The sequence below is a fragment of the Vigna radiata genome, unplaced genomic scaffold (assembly GCF_000741045.1).
Source record: "Vigna radiata var. radiata cultivar VC1973A unplaced genomic scaffold, Vradiata_ver6 scaffold_153, whole genome shotgun sequence".
NCBI classification, from domain to species: Eukaryota; Viridiplantae; Streptophyta; class Magnoliopsida; order Fabales; family Fabaceae; genus Vigna; species Vigna radiata.
The window spans coordinates 652313-663130 of NW_014542917.1; positions in this window are offsets into that span (position 1 = coordinate 652313).

Sequence of the window (10818 nt, forward strand, 5' to 3'; positions counted from 1 at the left end):
CTCGTATTTTTTTGCCACGTGTTTCTAACATTGCACAGGCTTTTGAGGAAGATGTAATTTTGTTGTGGATTATTATGACGGGGAAGCACATCAACTGGACCCATCTCATTCGACAAAAGATGAAGAAGGCGTTGAAGNAAAATGCTCCTTTACCATATGCATTTTTNATCACCCGTATCTTGGAACATTTTGACATTCCATTGGATGATGAAATTCCTGGCCCCCGAACAAGGCAAATGCGGATATCGCGTGGATCACTCGATTCCTTTGGATTTACGCAAGATGCTAACGACATATGGGTTCCAAAAAATGCTCCCCGTCCTTCTCAAGGCCAAAGTGCAGCACGTCCTCAACAACAACCACCACCACCGCGCATTCTTCACCCTCAAACTTCTTCATATGATGACTTGATGAGGGGCATCAATGATCTTAGAACATTTGTGGGGGACAGCTTCAACACCATGAATGAAAACATTAATACAAGACTTGAACAACTCGAGATCAACATGGGAGACCGGTTCGATACATTGGAAACTCGAGTAGATCATTTAGAGCATGAGGTTTTGCGTCGTCATGGTGGACCTTCCTCTTAGATACTTAGTAGTATTATTGTACTTATTTTAAGATTTGTCTACTTATGTAATGCATTTTCAATTCAATAAAATACTTTAACTTTCATTTACAAGTTTGTTTTTTAATTTCAAAGAATAAAATTACTCTATCGAAACATAACAATGTCATAACTAAAATTTAATAATTGCACCTTCAACAACACCTCATAAAAAACATTTTCAACAATCAAATTACTCTGGTAATCGATTACAAGGGTCTGTAATCGATTACCAGGGCCATTTCTTCAAATTACAAACCCTGGTAAGCGATTACAGGGGCTGTTACCAATTAAAAAACACCTGGTAATCGATTACAAGGGTCTGTAATCGATTACCAGGGCACTTTTTTCCTATAATGNTGAAGTCGTGCAGGGGGGCCACGATTTTAACAAGCTGTAATCGATTACAGCTCCTAGTAATCGATTACAGAGTCCAGAAATCGTTTTAGGGGTGCACGACTTCACTACTGTTCATGTGAACAGTGTGAAGTCGTGCAGGGGGGCACGACTTCTTCTTATGAAGTCGTTATACCCCAAGACGACTTCCCCATTTTCGTAAATTCCCCCATTTTTGCCTATTTTGGTAATTTGGCAGTGAAATCTGCCTATTTCCGTACAAAAGCCAACTTTGTGACTATTCGCGCCACAGACAAGGGGAGAATCTTCCCCTCCAACTCCAAAATCTAGTAAACATTCAAGTTGATCCACGGAGTATAAGTAGTAGCAGTCATGAAGAAGCTAACGCTGATGTTGATAGTACTCTAGGCACCTCACCGGAAGATGGGGATCTTAGATTCCAAGACCATCTGCACACTCAAAGTAATTCACCTTCACAAGATGGAATCCAGCAACAGCTTATGAATTGTATAAAGGTGCTTGAGAAGGATAATAAGAAGCTTGTTCCCTTTTTCTGTCGTCATGTGGAGAAATACCTTAAAGCCGTATTTGACTCCACAGAAAAACCGTATGCTGATGTCAACTTGGTGCTGGATGCACTTCCATCGGAAATTATGAGGCGCCTTAAGGAAATTGTGAAGATGATGGTGGATGCAGGTTTCGTGGAGGAATGCAGCGACATTTACAGCACATGGCGAAGGGAGTTTGTAGAACAGTGTCTAGGAAATCTTCGGTTTCAATTTCACATGCTCAGCGATAATGACCTTAAGCTGTGGTCAAATACGTGTTACGCAGCTTGGAAGATATTTTTTCCCAATGAAAGAAGACTCTGCGATTACCTCTTTTCAGGTTTATCTGTAGCTGCGGATGTCTCCCTCAAGAAAGTTTGCATGAGGCAGACGATTGTTCTAATGTTTAAAGATGGAATCCAGCAACAATTTATGAATTGTATAAAGGAGCTTGAGAAGGAGAATAAGAAGCTGGTTCCCTTTGCCAGTCGTCATGTGAACAAATACCTTAAAGCCGTATTTGACTCTAATGAAGAACCGCATGCTGATGTCAACTTGGTGTCTCCACCGAAAATTATGAGGCGCATTATGGAAATTATGGGGCGCCTTAAGGAAATTGCGAAGCTGATGAAGGATGCAGATTTCGTGGAGGAATGCAGCGACATTTACAGCACATTCCGAAAGGAGTTTCTAGAACAGTGTCTACAAGAACTTGAGCTGGAATTTGAAATGCTCAACATTGATGAAGTTTTGAAGTTGTCAAAAGCGAGCAAGGTAGCTTGGAAGATGTTTTTTCTCGATGAAGCAACACTCTGCAACTACCTCTTTCCAGGTTTATCTGTCGGTACGCGTGTCTCCTTCGAGAAGGTTTGCAAGAGAGTACTGGAATTTATCCATATCACCATAACAACTAAGAACTATTCGAGGAATCTTTTGTTCAACATCGTCCCTAAAATGTTGGAGTCATTGGACGGGCTGGAAATGAATATCATCCCTTATAACAATTTCTTGTTCTTACCTGACCTTGCAGACATTGGGTATTTATTGCGTATGGTAAAGAGATTTAGGGATATTATTTACCCTGATAATGTGCAGGCACCTGTTACCCGCAAAGAGATTCAACACATTCCTGCGGAATCAATGAACTACATCCGTAGAAGTTGTGTATTTTGGACAATGGAGAGGGCTGGCCAATCTGACAGCGTCTGGAATTCTTCATTTTGGGTGGTGATAGGAAGGATGGTTGATTTTTTAGAGAGCGAGTTGGAAGTCATTTCTAAACACTTCTACCGTGGCAATAAAAAGCATTATCGTTTTATGGTCAGTTGTCTCTGCTACATATCAGAAAAGACGCATGATTTCAAAATGGACAATGAATGGTTTCAACAACGCAGAGCAAAGGTCACCCAATATAAGGAACTGTATACAGAATGTGTTCGGAATGAGATCTTAGATGATATTATGTTTCGGGAGTACACGGAAGACAAGAAAACTGTATGAAGTTTGCAAGAAAACTTTTGTCTTATAAAATCCTTTTTATTGCGTTTATTTTAATTTAATTATAAGTTTGATCCAATATTTATTGTTTTTATTTAATTTGATATTTTTTAAATTCAATTTTCATTATATTTAAAGTGATTTAATGTGATTTTTTTAAAAAAATTAACGTTAATAAAAGGTATGTCATTTTGTTGTTTTTAGGATTTGATTGCATTTACCGCTTTCTACATGAGTTTTGAGTTAGTTTATATGGTTAATGTAATTTGATTCACTTTAAAATTCTTAGAGTAAGTTTAAAACAATTTTGTTCTTTCAAATATACTTTGATCAGGTGAAAATTATAGGTCATATTTGTGTAGAAATTATACGAAGTGATATTTGACTCATTCTTTGGTGTGTGAGATCTTTAAATTGGAAATACTAAATCTTAACTTGATTAATTGGATTGAAACTAATTTTATGCAATACTTAGAAATGATTGATCCATTCCTTATTTAGAACCATGGTCAAATAGCCCACCTTGAAAATAATCCCGTTACCCAACCTATTTGAGCAAAAACTTTTATTTCTTTGATTCTGAACCTGATTACAAGATAATGAAGTGAAGAGTTTTAATTGAAAAAGTAAAAGAACTGGAATTGTTTTGGAAATTAACATTAAATAAGTGTTAAGGTTTGGAAACAAAAAAGGAGTGTTGATTCACTTAGCAAGGCCAAAATTTGTGAGCCAATTATATATAAAACTTAAAAAAAAAAGGAAAAATAGATAACAATGCATGATTAACTTAGCAACTCAATCTTTTAGTCAGCAAATTTGTAGTAGAGTTTAAAATTTTTTGAAAGGATAAAAAGAAAAGAAACATGAAGTTTATATTTTATAAAGCTAGTTTATTAAACTTTTATCATTTTCTTTTGATAAGAAACTGAGTGTCTTTTAGCGAAGATAAATTAGAAGAACCATATTAATCTAAAGTGAAACAGAGAACACTCGTATTTAAGTAGTTCTATCTATTAACGGTAGAAATTAATATTTTATTTATATGCAAAACGATTATAAATAATATATTCTCCAAAATATTACAAAACATTTCATTTACAAAAAATAATAATAAAAATATAAAAAATAATAAGTATGTGTCATATCTTTATATCTCCTTTACAACAATATTTAATAATAAAATTTAAACTAAATATTTGACAAACTTAGTCCCATGGATTCATGAACTTTGGTAAATCCTACCAGCCTTTGGTAAATCCCTTTGTTTATGCTTGATATATTTGAGCATTGAAAAAGTTTATAATTTTGTTTAATTGATGTATCAACTGATTTACTCCTAAGCAGCCTAGTTTCTGATAGTAATTCAATAGTATATTTTCTTTGGCATAGGAAAATATCATGTTTTGATCTAGCTACTTCAGTTCCAAAAACATATTTGAGATTTCCAAGTTGTTTCATCTCAAATTCAGATGCAAGGTATTGTTGTAAACTAGAAATCTCATCTTGGTCATTTCCTGTAACAATTACATCATCTACATATAAAATCAAAGTTGTAATTTTTCCTTTTCCTTTGTTCAAAAATATTTAAGAGTTGACATATCTAATAATGTGTTGTGTGTGCATATCTTTGTCACAACATAATTATGTTAATTCTATGACTTTATTATTAATAAAGTACAACACAAGATTGATATGTTGTCATTTTGATGATTGATGTGTGTTATAATACCAATGTGATGTGTGAATTGATTGATAGAGGGGTGGTTTAGGATTGAATGAGTATGAGTTCAATTCTAGAAAGAAAGAGAATTAAATGAAACTTTTATTTATTTGTTTTTTTGGGCCAAGGACAAAAGGATCTTTTATCTTTATTTAATTGGTATAGAAGTTAAATAAGGGGATGTAGGAAGAAAAAAAGTGTGAATAAAATAAAATAAAATAAGGTGGATAGTGGACATGAGATTAATGGGAGATAGAGATTTAGATAGATTTGATTTTTAAAATATATTATTATAAGTGAGCATATATCAAAAATAGAGTTGGGTTGTTTTATAAATAATAACATATAGAGAGAGGGTTGGTATTGATGTTTAGGAACTCTAGAAACTCAAAATCAAAGAGAGAAGAATATGAGAGAGACTTTTGGGAGATAAGAGAAAGAGCAACAAAAACTCTTAGTGCAAAGGAAGATTTGTGATTTTTGGAAATGTAGATAAAGCCTTAGGATTGGGGAAGGTATGAGGAAGCTTACCTTTGGTTTCTTGTTTGAGTGTATGATGAATGTGGGTTTATTCTTGATTTTCTTGAGGGGTATGAGGAAACTTATCTTTGTTTTGCTTGTTATTGTATATCATATGTGTCTTGATTATTTTGATTGATACTCTTTGTTTTAAGGCATGTATATAAGATTATGGTTATGGTTATTTGTGGTTATTATTAAGTAAGGGTTTGTGTATGCATGAGGATAAGGTTTATGTAATATTTGTGATGGGTTTTCCCTACAAATATATGTATGGCTTTGTTGGATTATTCCATAATAGGGTTTGATGTTAAGGTGGAACAAAGTTATGGTATTTGGGGTTTTACCATGCAAACACATGATGTAAAGATAACATGATAAACTTGTGCAGTGTTTTTGGGTTTTGTTTAGGGTATAATATGTATAATGATGGGATTAGATGAATCAAAGGATGTAAGGTATGTGTTTAAGTGTGTTTACAATGGTTTGCGATGTTTGATTGCATGTATGATGTGTTAAGCATGTTTTCACATAATTTGAGATTGATATATAGGGGTTTTGGACATTGGGTTTATCCAAAAATACAATTATCCTCAAGAATAATTGATTATCTGGAATGATAATCGGTTAGCGATAATCGATTATTGTTAGTGTTAATCGATTACCATTAGTAATAATCGATTAACACAATGAATGTTGTGTTCTTTAAAACCTCTCTAGAATAATCGATTACCACTTTTGATAATCGATTATCCTAGTGCATTTTTGTTTAAAGTGACGATTTTGATGAAGATTAGACGTGAACCAAGGTGGAGGAGCTGTAGAACGTGATGATAATCAGAGATTGAGTTTAGTGGTCATGTTTAGGGTCAAGTTTGACTTGTGGTTGAGATTGGAGCATGAGTGAGTGTTAGGGTGTACGTGTATGTGTGATTGACGAGAATAAGAATGAGGGATAGGTCTACTTAGTGTACCTAGTAAATCTTGTTTTTATTTGTGGTTAGGTATTGGTTGTTCAGATATTGAACCTTCCTTGTGTGGAGGTGAGGTGTCTTCTTTGTCCTTGTGTGGTAGGATTACATGTTCCTTAGCTGGATTGCATGACTACTCGAGGTTATCTTTATGGGAAATCTATAGATTGGCTGTATGAATGGCTATAGTCGGTGAGATAGGATACAAGAGTGGGGCTGACTCTTTCCACTATAGTGTTTATGGTTTGGTGATGCTCGTGGTTTGGTGATGCACATGGTTTGTTTATGACTGGGATAATGATCATGATATGGAATGCTCTAGGTGATACTATGGTGATAGCAATGTTACTATCCTAGTTATATTGAGTAGTTAGCAAATGTGCTATTAAGTGCATAGTCCAAGGTTTAAGGATCGAGGATCAAGTAATTGGATATGATTGATTTGTTATATTAGAAGATTAGGAATCCTATTCAGTGTGTTAAATCTTGTTATTATCATGATTGTCTTAACTGTAGCTAACCCCGTACATTATTGTGTTTGTGTATTGTGAATTATATTATTGACGATGATCGTATAATGTATTATATGTGAGCAAATGATGTTGCAGATGGTGCTAAGACATGATAGGTTCGAGAGATGACGGAGAACAAACTTAATATTTTTATTCAAAGTTATTTCATTTGAATGGTTAAGACAATGCAATTAGAATTGTTTTGTTTCCTTTGTTATTTTAATTAAATTTACCGATTTTGTAATAACTCATGACATCTTTAAATTTGGGGCGTTACAGACATTCTTAGATGCAGATACAGTTGTGCGTTATGAGTTCGTATGTGAGTTCATCATCATTTTCAGTTCATCAAAGCCAGGATTCAGCTATGGCCAGGGTTTTGTTGAGTTTATCAACCTAGATGTTTTGGTGATTTCATCTCCCAGTCATTGCTCGCCGACCATTAATCTTGGCAGTGCATCTTCTTCTGCTCCAGGGCCTTGTATATACTTTTATGAATATTCTATGAATATTGTTTTCTTTGATGTGTTATGTATTTTATGAAATATTATATTGTTATTTTGTTTAAGAATATTTTTGTGACTTTGGAAGAATATATAGGTTAAAGAGTGTCAACCTTCGTTGAAATGAGATGGGATGACTGCATTGATGTTAGCAGGAGCTTGCGCAGTTTTCTATTGAGCGTCATGAAGTAAGAAGTTTTCATAAGTACGTAGTTTGTTTCAGTTTTCCTTTTGTTTTACTGGATCTCGTGCTATAAATCTATTTGGAACTGTAAGTGCAAAAGAAAGTATTTCTTTTGGCCTGCCTTCTAAGCTTTAGTGAGGTTGACAATTTAATGTTGTTATGAAAATAACTTGAACAGTAGCAACAGCAGCGGGATAACTTCTTCGGATATACCACCCTTGCGACAGTGTTTGTCACTAGATTCAATTACAGTAAGCAATAGAAAATATACAAGAGAGCTAAGAAGGGTTTTTTGTGTCTCTACTAATTTATCTAGTGACAGTGGAACTGGAGCAAACATGACAAAAATGGGTAACCAGATTCACAAAATCCCTATTGGTATTATTATTATTATAAAATACTATATTGCTGACCTGTCATGTATATTGTTATATAATTTTTAACAATATGGACTTTAATATTTACGAGGGCGAAATAGGAATGCACATACACATCAATTTACTTCATTTAAATTTTCAAGCTCCTTTTTAATCCCAAAAGAAAACATTCAAGATGCTTCTAGGCTAGTTTAAACATTTTAGAATGGAATAATTTGAATAATCTGTCATCTAAATCTCCAAGTAAAGCATTGATAAACGATAATACTAATGTCATATTTTAAAAATGGTCAACTCTATGCTCTGTTTTCTTGGTGGTTTTAATTTATTAACTTATGTTAATAATCTGTTTGTGTTTACTTCCACTCTTTAATTACTTTTATGTTATTATGATAAATTTGCCAATAGAATGATATGGATTCGACTATTTTAATAAGAAAGGTTTATCATGTTTTTTTTTATTATTATTAATATATTTTAATTTTATTATAAATAAATATTATTAACCCAAAATATAAATATATCAAATGATAATATATATTAAATAATGTAAAAAAATAATAATAAACTTCAAACTAAATAATATTAAAGAGAAAAGTTAAAATCTCTACGGTATAATTGTGAAATTAAATAAAGTATATTAATATAAAAAGAGTGTAAAAGATCAAAATAATTCTTACAATAAAATAGTTTAAAATAGTTAAAAATAAAAGAAGTTTAAGATCTACCATAAAAAACCTCTTTAATATGAATGTCATATCAAATATTGTAGAGAATTCCACATATTAATTTGTAGTGTAATGACCTGAAAATAAGTCAAGGGTTGATGGGCCTTATATTTAGGCAACTCAGTCTATAAAGACTAAGGGCACATGACCTTAGAAGGGGTTCTTTTCTAAAATTCAGATTTTCATTTAGCCAACTTTCCCTTTTCTCTCTAAAACTCATCTTCTTAAAATTTCTCTGCCTTCTACCGCCAATATGGGGGTTTATAGGTGCTGTTGTGTTCTGTCTGGGTGAGACTCCGTTAGGGCGTCTTCAAACTAGTTGTACTTTGAGAAACCCAGGTAAGGGGAGTTAATTATTTTGCTGGTATTATTTTATAAGATTGATTGCCTGTTAAAATCTGAACTGGTGCATTGATTTGAAGTGTTATGTATATGTTGAGTACGTGCTAAGCTGTGAAACTGATGAAGAGTGTAAATCTGTGAATTGGCATGGCATGGTGATGAATATTATCTGTTTTGAATTGAGTTGCTGAGTGTGATTGATTGTGGTTTGGAAAGGTCTTGGATGATGTTTGGGAATTAGTATTGTGATGGGTAGTAAATAGGTGCATAGGTACTGTTTTAGGATATTGTGAGAGGAAGTGAGGTGTTGAAGTTGGGCAACAGGGGTCTAGAGCACAATAGGGCAGTTTGGACAACTTAGACAAATCATTTGTGAATTGTTGAGAGCACTTTATTGGTAGGATAGAAGAATCTTAAAAACTGGAGTCGGTACATCCCTGATCATAGAGCAGTCCTGGGCAGTGTAGCAATTAGGAACACATTTCTTTAGTTGTTTGAGGGGAAGTGAAATGGTGATTTGAGTACTTAGGGTGCTGGGTGCATTTGGTCTGTGTGGGCAGTTTAGACAAGTCAATTGTGACTTGTTAGGCATATAACACTGAACTAAAACACATTAGAAATGGTAGAATTGAATTAGAGTCCATAAGTCATAAGATTTGATGTTTTGGAGTTGAATTCAAGCCTAAATCACTTTAGAATCACTGTATAATTGATAAAATCTATCTAGACAAGTTTAAATAGGTCCATATCACGAATTAGAGGTGTTAGAAGTTAGGTTAGAGGGTTAAAAGTGGTTGAAGAGGCATGAGTTGCATGATTCTGCACAACTAACGTTCTGCAGATCATGCGGACTCGCTATGCGGATTGTTTCGCATAGCGAGTCGTTCCAGGGAGGAGCTCTCTGCCAGATTAATTCGCAAGGCGAAATGTGTGTGCGCGCTATGCGAATCAACCTGGATTCGCTGTGCGAGTTTGGTGCGCCTAGCGAAAGGCACTGTGTTTGGTTGTTTTCTCTTCTGGTTACTTGTAATGAATTATGTTTAAATTGGTTGTTTTGAGAAGCATGACTTGAAGTTTATTGTACGACATTATAAATGGTTATGGTGGTATCAAAAGTATGTGGTTACTAAGTAATGAAGTGTGATTCAAGTTGAAATCCAAGTTCCATCTATGTACAATCTCTCGGTGAGATTCCTAGTGTTTTAGAATGAAAGTAGGAGCTCAGTCTAGGGGGTTATCCTGAAACTCCAATGGTCAATCATGCTCACCTAGAGAGATTGAACCATGTGGTGAGGAGTAGCAGGAGGTCTTAGTCTTGGGGGCTTCCAGTATGCCTCAAGGCCCGGAACAGGCTAACCTCGTGGGTGGGGAACCCAAGTATCATAAGTCACCACGAGTGCAAGACCCGCCATAGCTCGAGTATCATTCTAAAGTCCGGACGAGTCAAGTCTAGTATTCAACATGTAGGATGTATGCCTTAAACTGTTTTGATTAAAGTTAACTTTTGTATCTTATATGCTTGACATGGTGCATGCTTTTTATATAATTAACTCACCCTTGCTTGCTTGTGTATGTGCCATGTTTGCGTATGTTTTTTTTCGCAATGATCATCCATTTGGATGTGATCAGAGGAAGAAGAGGTTTCCTTGGAGCATGTCTTGAAAGGAAATGAAGATGGTGTTGTTTAGACTCTCTAGGATTTCTTGGTTATTTTATGTCCTTCTGAAACACTTTAACTTATGTTATTTCAAGATACCTTTGTACTTGAAGTTTTAAGTTTCTTAACATTTTATAGATGATTGTAATCCGTATACTTTAAATACATCTCCAACTGTTTTCGAGTATTATATATGCTTTTATATATATATATATATATATATATATATATATATATATATATATTTATATATATATATATATATATATATATATATATATATATATATATAT